Source organism: Mesocricetus auratus, unplaced genomic scaffold (genome assembly GCF_017639785.1).
Source record: "Mesocricetus auratus isolate SY011 unplaced genomic scaffold, BCM_Maur_2.0 Super-Scaffold_100029, whole genome shotgun sequence".
Taxonomy (NCBI): domain Eukaryota; kingdom Metazoa; phylum Chordata; class Mammalia; order Rodentia; family Cricetidae; genus Mesocricetus; species Mesocricetus auratus.
This window is the reverse complement of record NW_024429210.1, coordinates 1938136-1957748: the sequence shown is the minus strand read 5'-3', so window position 1 is coordinate 1957748 and position 19613 is coordinate 1938136. Positions and strand designations below refer to the sequence as shown.

Here is a 19613-nt window from a genome sequence, read left to right as displayed (position 1 = left end):
TCTATTTAGTTCTATACACCACTTTTTAATTGGATCTGTTGGTATTTTGGAGACTTGCTTCTTGAGTTCTTTGTAAATTTTAGAGATCAGCCCTCTGTCAGATGTGGGGTTAGTGAATATCTTTTCCCATTCTGTGGGATGCATTTTTGTATTGCTGACTGTGTCCTTTGCCTTACAGAAGCTTCTCTGTTACAAGAGGTCCCATTTATTAATTGTAGTTCTCGGTGTCTGTGCTACTGATGCTATGTTCAGGAAGCAGTCTCTTGTACCAATTCATTCAAGGGTACCTCCCACTTTCTATTCTAAGAGGTTCAGTGTAGCTGGATTTATGTTGAGGTCTTTGATCCATTTGGTGATAGACATGGATCTATCTGCAGTAGAAACATGCCAGCATCCAGTTATACCAGCACCATTTGGTGAACATGTTTTCTTTTCTCCATTTTATAGTTTTAGCTTCTTTTGGCAATCTTGCCAAAAGTAACCTACAGACTCAATGCAATCTGCATCAAAATCCCAGAACAATTGTTAACAGATCTTGAAAGCACAATTCTCAACTTTATATGGGAAAACAAAAGACCTAGGAGAGCCAAAACAACCCTGTACAATAAGCAAAGTCTAGAGGCATCACCATCCCTGACTTCAAACTCTATTATAGAGCTATAGTCCAGAAAACAGGTTGGTATTGGCACAAAAATAGACAGGTAGACCAATGGAATCGAATTGAACAACCTAATATTAACCCACACCTGATTTTTGACAAGATTGCCATTTTTGCTACTTGGATTCTACCTATCCAAGAGCATTGGGATTGTTCCATTTTCTTGTATATTCATTAATGTCTTTCTTTAAAGACTCAACGTTCTTGTGATACTTGTCTTTCACTTGTTTGGTTAGTGTTACCTCAATGTATTTTATGTTGTTTGTGGCAATTGTAAAGGCTGATGCTTCTCTGATTTCTTTCCCAGTCCTTTTCTTGTCTGTATATATTAGGGTTACTGATTTCTTTGAGTTGACCTTGTATCCTTGCTGAAGGTGTTTATCAGCTGTAGGAGTTCACTGGTGGAGTTTTTGTCAGGTCACTTATGTAAACTATCATATCATCTGAAAACAATGAACGTTTAACTTCTTCTTTTCCAATTTGTATCCCCTTGATGTCCTTTTGCTGTCTTATTGCTCCAGCTAGAACTTCAAATACAATATTGAAGAGGTATAGACAGAGGGGACAGCCTTGTCTTGTTCCTGATTGTAGAAGAATCATGTTGAGTTTCTCTCAATTTAGTTTGACGTTGGGTGTTGGTTTGCTGTATATAGTTTTTATTATGTTTAGGTATGTTCCTGTTATCCCTGATCTCTCTAAGACCTTTATCATGAAGGGGTGTTGGATTTTGTGGAAGGTTTTTCCTGCATCTACTAAGATGATCATGTGATTTTTGTTTCTCAGCTTGTTTATATGGTGGATTACATTGATGGATTTTCCTATGTTGAACCATCCCTGAATCGCTGGGATGAAGCCTACTGTTTTCATTGTGGATTATTTTTCTGATGTGTTCTTGGATTTGATTTGTCAGTATTTTATAGAGTATTTTTGCTTCAGTGTTCATGAGGGATATTGGTCTGAAGTTCTCTTTCTTAGTTGTGTCTTTGTGTGTTTTGGTATCAAGTTTATTGGTGCCTCATAAATCAAGTTTTGCAATGACCCTTCTGCTTCTATTGCGTGGAATACTTTTAGGAGAATTGGTATTAGCTGTTCTTTGAATTTCTGGTAGAATTCTGTACTGAGGCCATCTGGCCGTGGGCTTTTATTTATATATTTTTTTTGGTTGAGAGATTTTTGATGACTGCTTATATTTCATTAGGGTTTATAGGTCTATTTAAATTACTTATCTGCTCTTGATTTAATTTTGGTAAGTGATATCTATCCAGAAAATTGTCTACTTCCTTAAATTTTTTTTAATTTTGTGGAGTATAGGTTTTCAAAGTATGACCTGATGATTCTCTGGGTTTCCTCAATGTCCTTTGTTTTATCCCCCTTTACATTTCTGATTTTGTTAACTTGCATGTTCACACTCTGCCGTTTGGTATGTGTTGATAAAGGTTTGTCTATCTTGTCAATTTTCTTGAAGAACCAACTCTTCGTTTCATTGATTCTTTGTATTTCTTTCCTAGTTTCCATTTTATTGATTTCGCCCCTCAATTTGATTATTTCCTGGTGTCTACTCCTCCAGGGTGAGTTTGATTATTTTTGTTCTAGAGTTTTCAATTGTGCTGTTAATTCTCGAGTGTGACTATTCTCCATTTTCTTCATATGGGCACTTAGTGCTGTTAACCCTTCCTCTTAGCACTGTTTTCAAAGTGTTCCATAAGTTTGGATATGTTGTGTCTTCATTCTCATTGAATTCTAGGAAGTCTTTAATTTCTTTTTTTATTTCTTCTTTGACCCAGATATAGTGCAATTTTGCATTATTCAATTTCCATGAGTTTGTAGGTTTTCTGCAAATTGTTCTGTTTTGAGGAACTCTATAATCTTCATATAGTTAATTTCAAAAGTTTATTTGTTGTTTGTGTTTGTATTTTGTTGTGTGTGTGTGTGTGTGTTTCAGTTGTGTTGGAATATTCTGGGACTGCTATGTTAAGATAGCTGGACTCAAATACATAATGCCCTGGCTGCTATTGTTTTTTTTTTAATGCTGGCATCTAGGCATATTGATTTGGTATGACTATAGGTCTAGTTGCAGATTTTGGGGTTTTTCTTTGTTGGATGTGTGTTTTGTTCCTTGGTTTCTGTTTCCTCTCTGGATTTTTAGAGTATGTAATGGCTGTCTGTTGCATTTTGTACTGATCTGCTCACTTGGTATGTTCACAGGGAATGACTGCTGGTTTTGGAGGTTGAGACACAGATTTGAGTTGGGGAAGAAAGTTTCAGAAGTGATGGTTTGTGGGATCCACAAGAGATGTTTTGGCAACTGGGAGAGAAGCTAAAGCTGATGATCTTTTGCAGTTCTAGGGATAGACTGGGTATAGGGGCACAGAGAGAGATGGAGGAGATAGTCTGCAGGCAGCATATCTGATTTTCTGGCATGCACAAATTAAGTCAAGGTACAAAAGAAAAAATTGAGCAATGATGGTAGACCACCTGGAAAAAAATATGAAAACTAAAATAACCCAACATTTGCCTTATGTTTTACACAAAATTAATTTACAGCATATTCTAAACTTAAATACCAATTCTAAAGCTAAATGAATTATAAGAGAAAATCATTATTACATTGGTAAAACAAATGTCTCCTAGCCATAAAAAGTTATGGTGATTGGGGGTAAAAATAATCCAAACTTCATAAAAAATACTTCTAACCTTGAAAATTAGATGAAGAAAATGAAAACCATGCCAGAAGCTGAAAGATCATGTTCACACAAACAAACAGCTGACAACTTGAACCTAGAACATTTTAAATACTCCTGCAAAAGAATAGTGAAAATAACCAATTAAAAATGTACTAAAAAATCAAACAGACACTTGTCAAAACAAAATTAATGACAAATAACACATGATAAGTGTTAAAAGTCATTATACATCAGAAAATGCAAATTGGTCCTACATAGATACGTAGTTTTTCATATGCTAAAATCACTAAAATAAGATAATAAAAAATGATCATTCCAGATATGTAGGAGTTAAAGGAAAATTGGGATTACCATGCATTGCCAGGGGGTATGAAATGATATAGCCACAAGTAAAACTAACTTGACAGATTCATATAGTATTAAACATGTACTATACCACAATGACTTCCTTGTTATTCAAGCAAGATGAAAATGCATTTCTACACACAAAGGGATCTGTACAAACTTGCTTACAGGTCTTCAAGTCATAACAAAGTGGATACAGATCCTATGTCCATCAGTGAATGTAAGCCAACAACATTTAGCATATAATGCAGTGCTTTCAACCAAGAAGAAATGATTTTAATATGTATAAAATATATAAATATTATATCAACCATGAAAAGCTAAAAACAAAATTTGGTTTCTCTAGGAGAATTTTAACATAACAAACTAATGTGATACCATGTTTCAAAACAGTTATAAGCAAATTAATTAAAATTTTATGAAATATGTAAATTTTGACTATTTAGAATAACTACATGAATTTAATTAAAAAGAAAATGAGTAAAACAATCACAGAAACTATAATTGTATTCATAAACAAAAATTTTAAACTGACTGAAAATTTAATAGATGACTTGATAAACATCTTACACAAATCACTCACAAAAGACAAAATACGCACAAGAAAATCCGACAAACTTTGTACTCCTTTTCAACTACTTTCTCTTTCTTGCTTCAAATACCTAACACTTGTTACCAGTTTCCCTGACAGCTACCAGTGGCCACAAGACATCATTTCACTGAAGGAAAATTTATTTTTCCTGGTGTTTCTTGCCTCCCTTTAAAGTGGGTGGTACCTTTGAACAAATTGGTACAGGAGACAACTTCCTGAACATAACACCAGTAGCACACACAGTGAGGTCAACAATTAATAAATGGGACCTCCTGAAACTGAGAAGCTTCTCTAAGGCAAATGACACAGTCAGCAAGACAAAAAGGCAGCCCACAGAATGGGAAAAGATATTCACTAACCCCACATCTGACAGAGTGCTGATCTCCAAAATTTACAAAGAACTCAAGAAGCAAGTCTCCAAAATACCAAAGGATCAATTAAAAAGTGGGGTACTAAATAGAGAATTCTCAATAGAGGAGTCTAAAATGGCTGAGAGACACGTGAGAAAGTGCTCAACATCCTTAGTCATCCAGGAAATGCAAATCAAAATAACTCTGAGATACCATCATACTCCTGTCAGAATGGCTAAAATCAAAAACACCAATGACAATTTATGCTGAAGAGGTTGTGCTGAAAGGGGAATACTCCTCCACTGCTGGTGGGAGTGCCAACTTGTACAACCACTTTGGAAATCAGTATGGAGATTCCTCAGAATAATGGGAATAAACCTACCACAAGACCCAGCAACTCCACTCTTAGGCGTATATCCAAAAGATGCCCATTCATACAACAAGGATGTCTGTTGCACTATGTTCATAGCAGCATTATTTGTAATAACCAGAACCTGGAAGCAACCTAGATGCACCTTAACCAAAGAGTGGATAGAGAAAATGTGGTACATTTACACAATGGAGTACTATTCAGCAGAAAAAAAAAACAATGGAATCCTATAATTTGCAGGCAAATGGATGGCACTAGAAGAAACCATCCTGAGTGAGGTAACCCAGTCACAAAAAGAGAAGCATGGCATGTACTCTCTCTTATATGGATTTTAGACTTAGATCTGGGGAGTGCCAGCTTACTATTCCATGAACAGAGAGTCTGGGAAGTAGTACCTTCATTCAATGGCAAAGGCAGACTCCCACAGCTAAACACTGAGCTGAACACAAGACATCCAGTGACAGAGAGGAAGGACTGATGAGCAAAGGGAGACTGGGCTGGTTTAACCCCCATAAACAGCTGACCAGACAAAGGTTAACTCTTGAATCCCAGGCATTAGCCTGGGAATCCAGCATGGGACTGATCAAGACCCCCTGAATGTGGGTGTCAGTGAGGAGGCTTAGGTAAACTATTGAGCTTTGGGTAGTAGATCAGTATTTATCCCAGGTATACAAATGGACTTTGGACTCCCATCCAACAATGAGGGATGCACTCTCACCCTGAACTCCCAGGGGAGGGTCTAGGCCCTGCTCTGGATGAAATGACAGACTATGAACACCCCCATGGAGGGCCTCACCCTCCCTGGGGAAATGAGGGGATATTGAAGGGGCTGGTGGGTGGGAGTGGGAGGAGGGGAGGGAGAGTGAGAGGGACCTGGAATTGACAAGTAATGCAACCTTGTTTCTAATTTACAATTAAATTTAAAAATAAAAAATTTCAAAAAACTAAGATGCTTAGGTTCATGAAGTGAAAATGCATAGGAGACTGGTTTCCATGATTGTTTGAGAAGTTAAATCTACTGTACTCTAGTTATGTCATTTAATTTTATTTGACAAATATAAGGTTCATGTTCATGTAAATTGCAGTTACCATGGCTTATCAAATTTACCTAACATTCAGGAACCAATAATAGCAAATCTATATGACAAAAATATGCCATTTTTACAAATTAAAAATGTGAATATTTAATAAAAATCCCATTAAATAAGATGGATTGCAATATGTACTTGTTGCACTGTCTAGCACAGGGAACACAAATTCAATGGTCTTTTTTAAAGATTATTGAAACACTGCATAGAGAGCACAACTGATTTTTGTAATCTGGTTTTAAGAAATATTTTCTCTTTTAACATATACTCAAATTATTAATAATCTTAAACAATTTCTCTGTTTTCTTCTGCTCTCCTTTCCTCTCTTCTCCATCAATTGCCATGCCTTGTTGATCTCATATACACCTATAAGTGTAACTGTCAACTGCGTTTACATGATCCCCAATTTTTCTGGAGCTCTTGCAACTTTTTTAGAAAATCGTTCTTCATGTGTGTGGAGTCAATTCCAATGATCATCACATTAGTTACAATATGCAATATATATATATTAATATGCACTATATATAAAATATATTGCAAACATAATTTATTACAATATATTACAAAACACTGTATTTCGTATTGGATGTTCTGCTCAACTAAATTTGGCTTGGCAAGGATTAAGTAGGTTTCATAATGTGACTTTCTGAGTGATAAAGATGGCAGTCTATTTGCCTCAGCCATGATACTCTAGGCTTCAGAGTTCACCTCAGGGCATTAAGGCTTCCATGGCTTCTTAATTGGATTTGCATTCATAATTCACTCAACCATTCCATGCTGGGTGAAGATGGATTTTTCAGTTCATTGCCTGGGAACTATAATTCCCAGAATCCCAGACCACCAGGGCACAGATGACAGTCAGATGAAATGAATCAGAGGTGAGAGACACAAAAGGTGAATGATACACACAGTGACATCATTTTTGAGTAGTAACTGATTGCTGATGGCATTTTGTGATCCCTCTAAGTTTGGACTAGCAGTCATTATATAAAGTACAATACCCAAACCAGAGCTCTGAAAAGAGTTGGCAGATGAAGAAGAGCCCAGTGCTGTATCCAGAACTGGCTGTAGATTCACCACATAATGAGCCAATCATACCTATGTTCCATCTAAATTGATTTGTGTTAGGTTTTCTAACACTTGTTCATGAATGATCTTGACAACGACTCTTTATAAACATAATATGGAAAGTATCAATGATAAAACCAGTGGAAATGAAAGTTAAGTATTTCTTTCACATCAAAAGTTATCTATAAAACCATTAGTCCGCCGGGCGGTGGTGGCGCACGCCTTTAATCCCAGCACTCGGGAGGCAGAGGCAGGCGGATCTCTGTGAGGTCAAGGCCGGGCTGGACGGATAGCCTCCGAAACAATACAGAGAAACCCTGTCTCGTAAAAACCAAAAAAAAAAAAAAACCATTAGTCTTCAGTGATTCACCAAGTTGTGAATTCCAAACTCTCTGCCCATTGTAGCACCATCTTAAACTTGCTCTGCTAAAGCTACGTGGAAAGGACTTTAACACCTGCCCAGAACCAGTGCTATCAAGTCAGAGGGTAATAAAAATTATCCAATATTTTCTGGACATAACTGGCTTACCTGAAAGACCTACACAAAAGCATCTTGTTCTAATTAGTGAGTCTTTCTACTGATGGCATTCAGCACACCATTTAAGCCCAACACATGTTTGTCAAATGAACAGGGCATCTGAAGATTTCCTTATGTTCTGAGCATATAGTCCATTTAAAGTAAGATGTTCCCACCCCCGATGAAACATTTATGGGCTTTCAGATTCCTCATTTTCACTTGGTTATTGTCAATACCAATGCTTTCTTATGTTAGTTACATTCAGGCTGTTTTGTATATCTGTATAAATATATAGAGATAGAATAAAAAGTACAAAGATCCTTTAAGTGTTAGTGTCTAAGAGGAAATGGTGATATGTTCTACTTAGAAAGTAGAGAAACATGTCTCATTAGCAATGATGGATGCATGGAGATTCAGTTGCACAGTGATTCCTAGTTGTTTCACATTGCTTCTAATGTGTATGCATGATATGTAGATGGTCAAGTACAACTGAGTTAAATCTGTTATTTGTTTACTTACTTATTTATACCGTTCTCTCATTGGTAGTCATTATACTGAATACCGATTTATACTTTGTTCTGATTTCAATTTTCCCTGTATAGTCTTACACTGTGAATCTAATTCCATAGTTGGTTATTATGATGGTTAGTTTTATTGCCAACTCAACACAACATAGGACCATGCCAGGGAGTCAGAATGAGAGGTTGTCTATTTCAGGCTGACCTGTGCTTAAGGGGGGGGTCACGGTTCTAGAATATTAGTAGACAGGGAATAGCCCAGCACTATTATTTGATTTGGAACCTGGACTGTTTTAAAGAGAAGAAAGTGAGCTGAGTGAACACATCAGTGCCTTCACTCTGTAGCTCCTCTTGACTGTGGATTTGACCAGCTTTTTCGAGTTCCTGCTGCCTTGCAGTCTCTGGGATGATAGACTGTAACCTGGCATTGTGAGCAAGAATTTACCCTTTCTTCCCTGAGTTGTTATTGTCTCGGTATTTTATTACAACAACAGGAAATGAAACTGAGATGGCCATTTAAACACCTGTGACTTAATCACAAGCTTCTTACTCTTTAATTTGAAGTGATTTCTAGACTAGCATTACCTTTAGAAACCTGAATTTTATGCACTTACCTGGTGGTCTCATCCTTTGCTGACCAAACAAGAGATGTTCAAGTTGAATGATCAGAAACAATGTCAATGGACTTCATTCTTTTTATGACACAATAATGAATGAGTACATGTGATCTAAGACAGTGTTTGATCAGGAAGACAACAGAAGGCATTGCAATCGTTCATCGCAATGCCCTTCAGAAGCATCAGCATGTGTGCATGCATATACTCTATGTCTTTTAACACTAATAAAAATCAGTCACTGGGGAAATGCACTAACCTCCATCAAAAGAGAGCTGCTTGCAGTCTGTGATGCTCACCATGAGCCCTGAAGTGCAGTGAGGAAAAACCAGTCAGCCAGAACCCAAGGACCATATAATCTTCCCCAAACCTGGAAGAAAACGGTTTTTGCACAATGTGACATTTTATAGAACACATTAAAGCTAGTACTCTCAGGAGAGGAAAGGACTATAAACCAGAAGTTTCCAGCAGAGCATGATTTGGGGAAGAACAGAGAGTAGTAAAATGCTTTCTCTTCTACTGGGTCTGGTAACATTTCTAGTGACATCAAATTCTTCCTGTGTTGTGGAATGAAGAATAATCCAAAAGAGAGCCACATTTTATTAGGTTAAGAAAAACAGAATTGACTTTACTTTTTTCCCAATAAAATGTGAATTATTAAAAAGTCCCTGGAGTTATTAATGTCTTTATATGAATGTCAGCTATGAAGAAAATCAGAAGCAATTTTTCTTCAATAAACTTCATTTTTTTGGAAAGTTAACTTTGTTAAAGTTGATTTGTCTTCTTTATAACCTGCACTAGTTGCCCACAAGGCACCTCGTGTAACAAATGTTACATGCAGATGTTAGAACAGTTGATAAAAGTTCAGATGTCCACTCTGTGGGAAGTCATGCCTTATTCAACCTGCCTCACTTCAGGAGCACCGGAATCACCTACCCTGTTTCTAGCCCTGGGTATGACTTAGGAATCTGTTTGAAACAGTTCCTCTTTTTCCTTTTTGCATTGTAGCAATGTTTCCTACAGAGTAAGTGCAGGCTCTGCTGATATAGAAATAATAAAATAATAGAAAAATAACTGCAACCTTCACCTACTTTTATTTAAATGTCAATTTCTATTTTCTAAATTAATACTCCCAGTGCTTATGAAGGACATCTCTGTAAGCAGGAAATCACCCAGCAGAGAACAGAGAGAACTACTGTAATAGTCCTCCACAGGTGCCATCTTCCCAGCCTTGTTTACCAATTTAACAAAAGAAAAAACAAGCTGTGTGTCCAAGCAGGAATTAAGTATGTAGTAGTTATGTTAGAGTGTTCTTCTTTTCTTGTTTTGAGATGTATTTTTACCTTAATTATACATATATGCGCAGGAGTGTTTATGGGCCTGTGAGTACAAGTGCCTGGATTGTCCAGAAGAAGGTGTCAAATCTTCTGGAACTTGAGTGGCAGAAAGTTGCAGATTACCTGATGTGGGTACTAGGAACCAAACTCCTGTTTCTCTGCAAAAGCATCAAGTTCTCTTACCCCTATGCTATGTCCAGCCCCAGGAGTGTGCTTTTCTCTCATTGAGTTTATATTACTTGCTTTCTATCCACATTGAACTCTCCTTCTCATTAACTATCACATGGAACACCATGTAAACTAGAAATACAGATAAAAAGAAAAGAACATGAAAATGAACAAGAGTGAAATAGGAATGTATAGTTTCCTATACACAAGTACTTTCTGATATTGATTAAATGTTACTTTACTTTCAGTTTTTCTATAAAAAATGTCATGTATACCCAGTTGGGTGAAAATAAGAGTTAGTAATACAATAATTCCTGTCACCATCTCAGCTGGCAATAAGATTTGTGTCTGGGCCTGTTCAAGGAACAAGAATTGTAGACAAAGTGCATAGGAGGCAAATTAAGCACATATTGAGCACATTAGTTAAAGGGAGCATTGAAAATGAATAAAGCCCAGATTTGTTGAAGTTGTCCATAATCCAGCCACAGAAACAGCTAAAAATTAATGAAACAACGTCAATATCTAACAAATTTGTATGTCTTTGGCTGTCATCTGGTTTCTCTCTAATAAAATGTGAATTTCAGGTCTACAAGATGGCTCAACAAGTAAAGGTGTCCATTGTCAAGGCTAAGAAACTGAATTCAATCCTCGGATGCCATGGTGGAGGAAATGCACCAATTCCTAAAAGGTATACTCAGACTTCCACATGTACACCATGACACACATATGCCCACATGTATATACATGCATGAATACATACATAGAAACACAAAATAAAATTTACTGAAAGTTTTTAAATATAAATTTCACAGGCAAAGAGAGCGACACTGCAGTTCTTCTGATTGCTAAGAACTAAAGTGTCTAATTCTGCTGTGCTGAGACAGTAATGATCTGATGAACTCACAGGGTAGTACACAGCTATGCTTTGCCACAAAACGATCTATCAATACACATTAAACATTGTTGTGAAAGAACAATAATAAAAAAATTACAGTCTTTCAATTTACAGAATCTTAAGTGTTTGTTGTAAGTTAGCAGATACTAACTGGAAAATAAACCGAGTGCCACATTGCTGCTTTGTGCTGAAGACTAAAGTCAGCAGCTTCGAATTTGAAGAAAAAAGGAGATTATTTCAGAAAATGAAATGATTCATTTATTTTGTTTTTAAATTTTGTGGATTGTAACATAATTGCACCATTTCCTCCCTTCCTTTTCCTCCCTCTAACTCCTCCCATGTATTCCCCTTTGTTATCTCTCAAATTTATGGTCTCTTTTCTAAACTGTCAATTTTTATGTATGTTTGTATATTTATGCATGTCCCAAATATAACTCACTCAGCCTGTACAACTTTTATATGTATGTTTTGGGTGCTGAACATTTGGTATTGAATAACAAATGCTTTCCCCACTCTCAACATTCCTTTGTTACTTTGTCAAAGTTTGGGGCCTCCGGAGATTCCCCATTTCCACATTACCATGTCTATACCCTTACGCAGCTCATATTTGGGCAGTTATATGGATGAGACTTAACAAGTGTAAATTTTCTGACATCTGATGGGGGAAGTCCTTCTGTGTATATGTTTATCTTATTGGTTAGTGAATAAAACATTGATTGGCTGACTGGCCAGGCAGGAAGTGACGTAGCTGGGTAAAATCGGAATACAAGCCAGGACAATCAGGAAATTGCTCCCTGCTCTTCTAGTCTCTGCAAACAAGCTGAGCAGTCGACATGTAGGATGCCAGAGGAGTAACAGATCCCTGGACCTTTCCCTGGTAAAAAAAGATCACATGGAAATACTTAGATTAGCAATTAAGGGTTAATAATTGAGTTAGAGCTAGCTAATAAGAAACCACAGCCAACAGTCAACAGCTTTATAATTAATATAGCGTCTGAGTGTTTCTTTGTTGCAGAGAAGGGCAATGGGACCCTGCTGGCTCGAAAAATCCTCATATTACAGACATCTGAAGAAGACACAAATTTACAAACTTCCTGTCTCCCTGGCTCTTACCATCTTTCACCTTCTTGTATGGTAGAAGGATCTATTGTGACTAGATTGTACAACTCGGGATTTTGTGGTTTTTATTTAGTGGTATCTATCTGTTGCAAAGAGAAATTTCCTTGTTGAGGGGTAGGGACTGTGCTTATCTGTGAGTATAACAGCAAATACCTGGAACGTAGTTAGGGGTTATACTGGTTTAATAAAGTGGTAGCTGTTATGTTCTACTCCAAGATCTATGGTTTCACTTGCCCTGGGCCGGGTAGTTGGCTAGGATTCTAGAACAAAGTATGATTGTTCTCTTGTTAAGCAGGTCTGAAGTCCAGTTAGAGAGCTGTTGGCTACCGCATGCGACTACCGCACCCTCAGCTATTGTGCCATGCAGATGATTGCGCATGGGTGTCACAAATAGACAGGTCTTTTGGCTGCTTCCATCTTTGGGACCCTGAAAAGCACCTTCTGATACCAGAGAAGCTGGTCCTCAGAGAGAAGGGTTTTAGGCCAGATCCAGCTCAGGTCCTCTGAGTCATGTATCTGAAGCACATACTGTCTTTGGTAATACAGACTTACCCTATACTTATCGAGAACAGCCAAGGGTAAAAATGTTGCTGGAGTTTTCTTGCCCAGCCAGATCCCGTTGCTTCAGCCCCAAATGAACAGATAGAGATTCTATATTAGTTATAAAATTGTTGGCTGATGGCTAGGGGTTGTTATTGGCTAGCTCTGTCTTAATTATTAACCCATTTCTATTAATCTATGTATTGCCACGAGGCTGTGGTTTATCTATATCTGGTGTGTTACTCCTTCAGCAGCATGGCATCTCTTTGGTGTTCAGCAGCATGGCATTCTCTCTCTCATCAGTATTTCCTGGTCTGGAAGCCCCCCTATGCTTCTTGCCTGGCTACTGACAAATCAGTTTTTTATTCATCAACCAATAAGAGAAACATATGCACAGAAGGATATCCCCCATCAAGAGATCTTTCCACTTTCTGATATCCTAAATTTCTTTCTTTAGGGACTTAAAGTTCTTCTCATTCAGATCTTTCCCTTGTTTGGTCAGTGTTACTACAAAATATTTTATATTTGTGGCTATTGTGAAGGATGATATTTCTTGGCTTTCTTTCTTATCTCCTTTATCATTTGTATATAGGAGGGATACTGATTTATTTGTTGTTGTTAATCCGGGCCCTACCATATTACTTAAGGTGTTTATCAGCTATAGGAGTTACTCAGTAGAGTTTTGGGGTCACTCATGTATACTATCATATCATCTGTGAATAGTGATAGTTTGACTTCTTCCTTTCCAATTTGTATCCCCTTGATCTCCATTTGTTGCATTATTGCTCTAGCTAGAACTTCTGCTACTATATTTAATATACCAATATCACAGATACTGAAAGCAACAATCAATGAATGCAATACTTTTATAATCTCAAAAATAAAATTTAAGAAGTTAATGTATTGAAAGGTTAAATTACCATCTTCTAACTGAGATAATTGTTAAAAATATCTCTAAATTTTCATGAATGTAAATACCATCTTTAAACGGAAAAAGTCAGTCCTAGCACCAATGCATGAAAATTTTTTGCTATAGTTAGGAACTCTGGTTAAAGTTCTTGGCATATAAAATCTTTACATTTATATACAACTGAAAATTCAGAGAGAAAGAGATATCATGGGAAAGAGAAGGATGTCATTGTGGGCAAAGATATTTCTACAAGATGTTTGATATTGAAGAAAAAATTTCTACCTATCAGAAGGAACTTTTAATTATAGAAACTGTTTTTATTTATAAAAAGTATATGTTCATAGAAATAATTTGTAATCGGAATAATTTAAGGGTGGTATACATTTTAATGGACATTGGATTAAGAAGCAAAACAATAATGGGAATAGTGTGCCCTTCTTTTCCTGATTTTCTTTATAGCACAGCTTGGAATAAACAAAATGAATGAGTAAAAATGCCCCTTATGTTTTAACTTGAATTCACAAATTCAGTTTTTGAAAATCTCAATTCCAAACCAGAATTTTCTAAGTCAGATCACTTACTCTCAAGTGAACCACTGCTATAGACCCACAATCTTGCCACTTTTCACTGTCAGCAAATGTTGCTGTATTTTCCCCGTAAGTTTATGAAGTTGTTTAAATGACAAAGTATTTCCAGTTAGCGGTGAGTGATCTATAGTGTTTGGTTTGTATAAGCCTACGATACACTGTTTAGCATTCTAAACTGCCAACTTCATTTTCTATCACAAATGGACATGTTTTTCTCACACATTAATGCATTTTTAGAGTAGCAGTATGGCAAGTCCAGGTGGTGTGGTTATCCATAGATAATCACCCCAAAAATGCCTCCCCTCTCAGAGGTGATGATGGCCAAACCTTGTCATTCCTTCTCCCTCGAATACATGCTGATGGCAGTAATCAACAAGACTTATAAGGCATGTGAAGAATTTATGAGCTTTGTCCATTTGCTAATTGTGTATGCCACTGACACTGCTGGCAAGGCTGTGCACACGTCTACACTGTCATCATAATTAAAAAGTTTTAGTATGTGGTTTTGTGTTGCCACACCATCCATCAAAGTCCATTTTCTGACATTTGGAGCAGGCACAATATGTTCCACATAGGTTATTTCTGGAATTGTATTACTTACTATAATAAAGTCCTGTCATGTCACTGTATTGCACCAACTTTACCCGCCTGCCCTGCTGTAGCAACTTGTGCTGTGTGCACCTTCTATAACACATGGAGCATGCAAAAAATTGAGGAGATGAGGTTAAGAGAAACATATTTTAAGAATTATGTTTTCTTGATGCTGAGAAATGACTCAGGCAGTCAAGTGCCTGCCATGCAAGCAAGATGACCTGCATTCAGATCTTCACATCCACACAAAAGCTGAGCAAGTATCTTGCTTCTGCAACCCCAGCACTGGGGGAAGGGAGACATGAAGATTCCTGAAGCTCATTAGCCAACTACTTAGCCATTGAGAGAGAGTAGATTTAGTGAGAGATCCTAACTTAAAAACTAAGGTAGCAAATGGAGGGAAGGAAGGGAGGGTGAGAGGGAGTCATGGAGGGAGGCAGAAATCTAAATGTACCTCTGGTTTCCAGACTCTGTGACACACATACATGTTCACACACTCAAACAGATACAGACATGCACTACACACATGCACACATAGAAAAAAATTATATTGACAAATAAATCTAAATGTGGTTCTCTAGATATACTCTAAAATCTAAACCACCAAGATTCAATACTTCTTGGTTCTTTTGAAACGTATGCATGATATAAGTGCCACTCTGAAGATGAAAATTATTAGGGTAGTTCCCCTCATTAACTGTGTAGTAACTAACAACCTGTTCAGAAAATATAAAATGTTTACTGTTTTAAAGAGTTCCTAGCTTATTTTATGTTACATTCTGTTACAAAACATACTCTGGGCAACAGATAGTTCTTTGTTAAAAAACAAAAATAAAAAAATGAGTCTCTAAAATAGGATATAAGAGGAAAACGGTTTCTTTCATGCATTTTATTCCATGTTGGGTTACACAAGTGTTTCAAGGGCAGAAAGAGGGTTGAAAATGGAAACTGACAACATGATAAAATAGGTCTGTTGGAATCTGACAGGAAATTAGAGTATCTCTAGGAGATGCTAAAGAAAGTGATGTGTATATTGAGAGAAGATCCTGCTTTAATTGTAGAGAGAAGAAAATTCCAATGTTGCCAAATTTAATTTCTTCCCCAGAATTTAACTAACTGCATAAGCATTGACACACTACCCCAGTGCATTATGAAAATCAGTCACAATTACTGTCAACTGCACAATGTTCTGCTCTAAAAAGCTTTTGAATTATACCCACTTGAAAATATAACATGGAAACTGTCCTATCCCTTCTTAGTACCCAGCATCATATCATTGGAAATAAATCTGTTATGATATACTCTTCATATTTGAAAAACTGGAGGACTGAATGTGTAAATGTGTTCATTTTTGCTTATCTGCAGCTCAGTGGAAAATCTCAAAATCAGAAAAGAGGCAAGGTCAAAAGAGATAATTCTAACTTGCAGTTTCACTTTTTAAAAAATAATGAAAAGCAACTAAATATTATCATTATAACTGATTCATTTTTAAAATTATTACAAGCTATGGGTCCAAATTTGTATATACAAAACTCTTTGTAATATATAGTAGACAGCATATACATATATAAAGCAAGTAAGTCATCAAGCAAAAAAGAAAGAAAGATAGAGAGAAAAGAAAAGAAAGTTTATGTCTCAAGGAGAAATACCTCAACTTAACAGCAAGTAGCAGAACTTGCAATAAAACCAGTAAGGCAAGGATTTTGCAGACACTTACACTATGAATAGGTTGAACTGTATTTTCCTTCAATATAAAATCAAATTTATCATTTGTTTCTGGTTACTTTTCTAAAGTTTAATTCCAACTACATTATTTTATTGTATATATATATATGTATATATATACATATATATATTCCCATCCTATTACACCAAAATTTCCATCTTTATCTAAAAGTTTCTAAGAATGCTTGCTAATAATTTGGGGAATATGCCAGAGGTATATTCTGTAACCAGACGATTTCAACTGCAAGAAATATAGAAAGACAAAATCATTGAAAGAAACTCTAACTGTAAATGAGGGTGCTTGCTATTCATATTAATAAAATTACTAGTTCATAGATGACTTTCAACTTCCTTATCAAAATATGTGTGGACTTCAGTTCTCTGTAATGCATACAAGACTTCTATATATGAACTTCACAATCCTCCCTTCAAAGATAATTAAAGGAAACAGAATCTTCAAACATTCCTCCTGACAAGTATGTGACAGTAAACTTCTGTGAAATAATAGAATAATTACAGTCACTCAATTCGGAATTTAATGGTTGAAAAAAAAAGTGCTATAGAGGGTTCCAGAATCGGAAAGTGATACTGGCATTCTCACACATATATCAGCTCATCAGAGCAGAAGTTAAACCTATATTATATCAGCCATATTGATCTTGAGTGTGACAATAAGTTAGTGGTTTAGTCCATTTCCAGTGGCCTCCAACACATCATGAACTTTTTATTAATTAGGACATTTATTTGCAAGCTGACCCAGAACCAAAGGTATTAACAGATATGGGAACAGGGAGATCTGCCTTCACTACTGGATAAAGTACTATGGTCATAAAAATGCCTGTTGTCTTATATTTTGTTTCAAGTTAGTATGAATGTGTTAAAATTTGTATGCATTTTGAGTTCTATTATCTATAAAAATCAGTACAACATCAAAATTGCATGTATGTATCAACTGATGGTGGTTTCTTTAAGAAAGTCTTCCCTGACTTATACAGTTTGGTTTGGGTGTTCCTCTGTTACTCCCCACAAGACCTAGGAAATCTTATCCTATTTTCTCATAAACATCTTGTTATTTATTTTTTCTCAATGTATGTTTTTATTTAAATTAGAAACATGAATGTTTCACATGTCAATCCCAGCTCCTTTCCCCACCCTCCTCCTGTGTCCCTCCACCAGCACCCCCAGCCCCCTATTCAATCCTCACATCATTCCCCAGGGAAGGTGAGGCCCTCCTTGCAGCGATCTCCAAAGTCTATCATTTCATCCAGAGTAGGACCCAGACCCTTCCCCATGTGTCCAGGTTAAGAGAGCATCCGTGGAAAACACTGGCCCCAGTGATTTCTGTGGCCTTCTCACTGACACTACATTCATGGAGTCTGGATCAGTCCCCTGTTGACCTCTCAGCCATCAGTCTGGGATTCAAGAGTTCCCCCTGATCAGGTCAGCTGTCTTTGTGGGTTTCACCATCATGGTCTTGACCCCTTTGCTCATCACTCCTCCATCTCTGTCACTAGGTTCCAGGAGTTCAGTTCAGTGTTTAGCTGTGGATTTCTGTCTCTGCTTCCATCAGTCACTAGATGAAGGTTCTAGGATGGCATATAAGGTAGTCATCAACCTTATCATCAAGGAGGGGCTATTAATTTAGTCTCTCCACTATTGATTAATGTGGCAGTTGGTGTTATCCTTATAGATCTCTGGATATCTCACTAGTGTCAGCTCTCTCTTCAAGCCTATAATGACTTGATCTATTATGGTATCTCTCATCCTGCTCTCCTCTATTCTTACCTCGATTCAGCCTTCCTGCACCCCATGCCTTCTTCTATCCTCCTCTTATAACTCTCTCTTTTTCCTGGTTCCCTCTCCCCTCCCGATATGTTCCCAATCTGCTCAGGGGATCTTGCCTCATTCTACTTCTCTGGGGTATCATGCATCTCTCTTGGGTACCTCCCTGTTTCCCAGACTCACTGGCACTGGGATTGTAGGCTGACATTCCTCTGATCCATTTCTAACATCCATATATGAGTGACTACATACCATGTTTGTCTTTTTGTGTCTGGGTTGCATCACTCAGGATGGTTTCCTCTAGTGCCATCCATTTACCTGCGAATTTCAAGATTCCATTGGTTTTTTTTCCCACAGAGTAGTACTCTACTGTGTAATGTACCACATTTTCTCTATCCATTCTTCAGTTGTGGGGTATCTAGGTTGCTTCCAGGATCTAGATATTACATATAATGCTGCTATGAACATAATGGAACAGACAACCTTGTTGTGTAAATGGGCATCTTTTGGGTATATGCCTAAGAGTGGAATTGCTGGATCTTGTGGTAGACTGAATCCCATTTTCCTGAGGAAACTCCATACTGATTTCCATAGTGGCTGTAATAGTTGGCACTCCCACCAGAAGTGGAGGACTTTTCCCCTTTCTCCACGTCCTTTCCAGTACATACTGTCATTAGTGTTTTTTAGTTTAGCCATTCTGACAGGAGTAAGATGGTATCTCAGAGTTGCTTTGATTTGCATTTCCCTAATGGCTAATGATGCTGAGCACTTTCTCAAGTGTCTCTCAGCCATTTTATACTCCTCTGTTGGGAATTCTCTATTTAGATCAGTCCCCCATTTTTAATTGGATTCTTTGGTGTTTTGGAGATTTGCTTCTTGAGTTCTTTGTAAATTTTGGATATCAGTCCTCTGTCAGGTGTAGGTTTAGTGAATATCTTTTCCCAATCTGTGGGGTGCCTTTTGGTCTTGCTGACTGTGTCCTTTACCTTACAGAAACTTCTCAGTTTCAGGATGTACCATTTATTAATTGTTGATGTCAGTGTTTGTGCTACTGGTGTTATGTTCAGGAAGCAGTCTCCTGTAACAATTCATTCAAGGGTACCTCCCTCTTTCTCTTCTAACAGGTTCTGTGTGGCTGGATTTACGTTGAGGTTT

The 19613-nt window shown here is 37.1% G+C and overlaps 1 pseudogene; it reads right to left on the bottom strand.

Annotated features, from left to right (window-relative positions):
* LOC101830152 overlaps nucleotides 1-19613 on the bottom strand; it is a 158244-nt pseudogene that overhangs the window by 90739 nt on the left and 47892 nt on the right.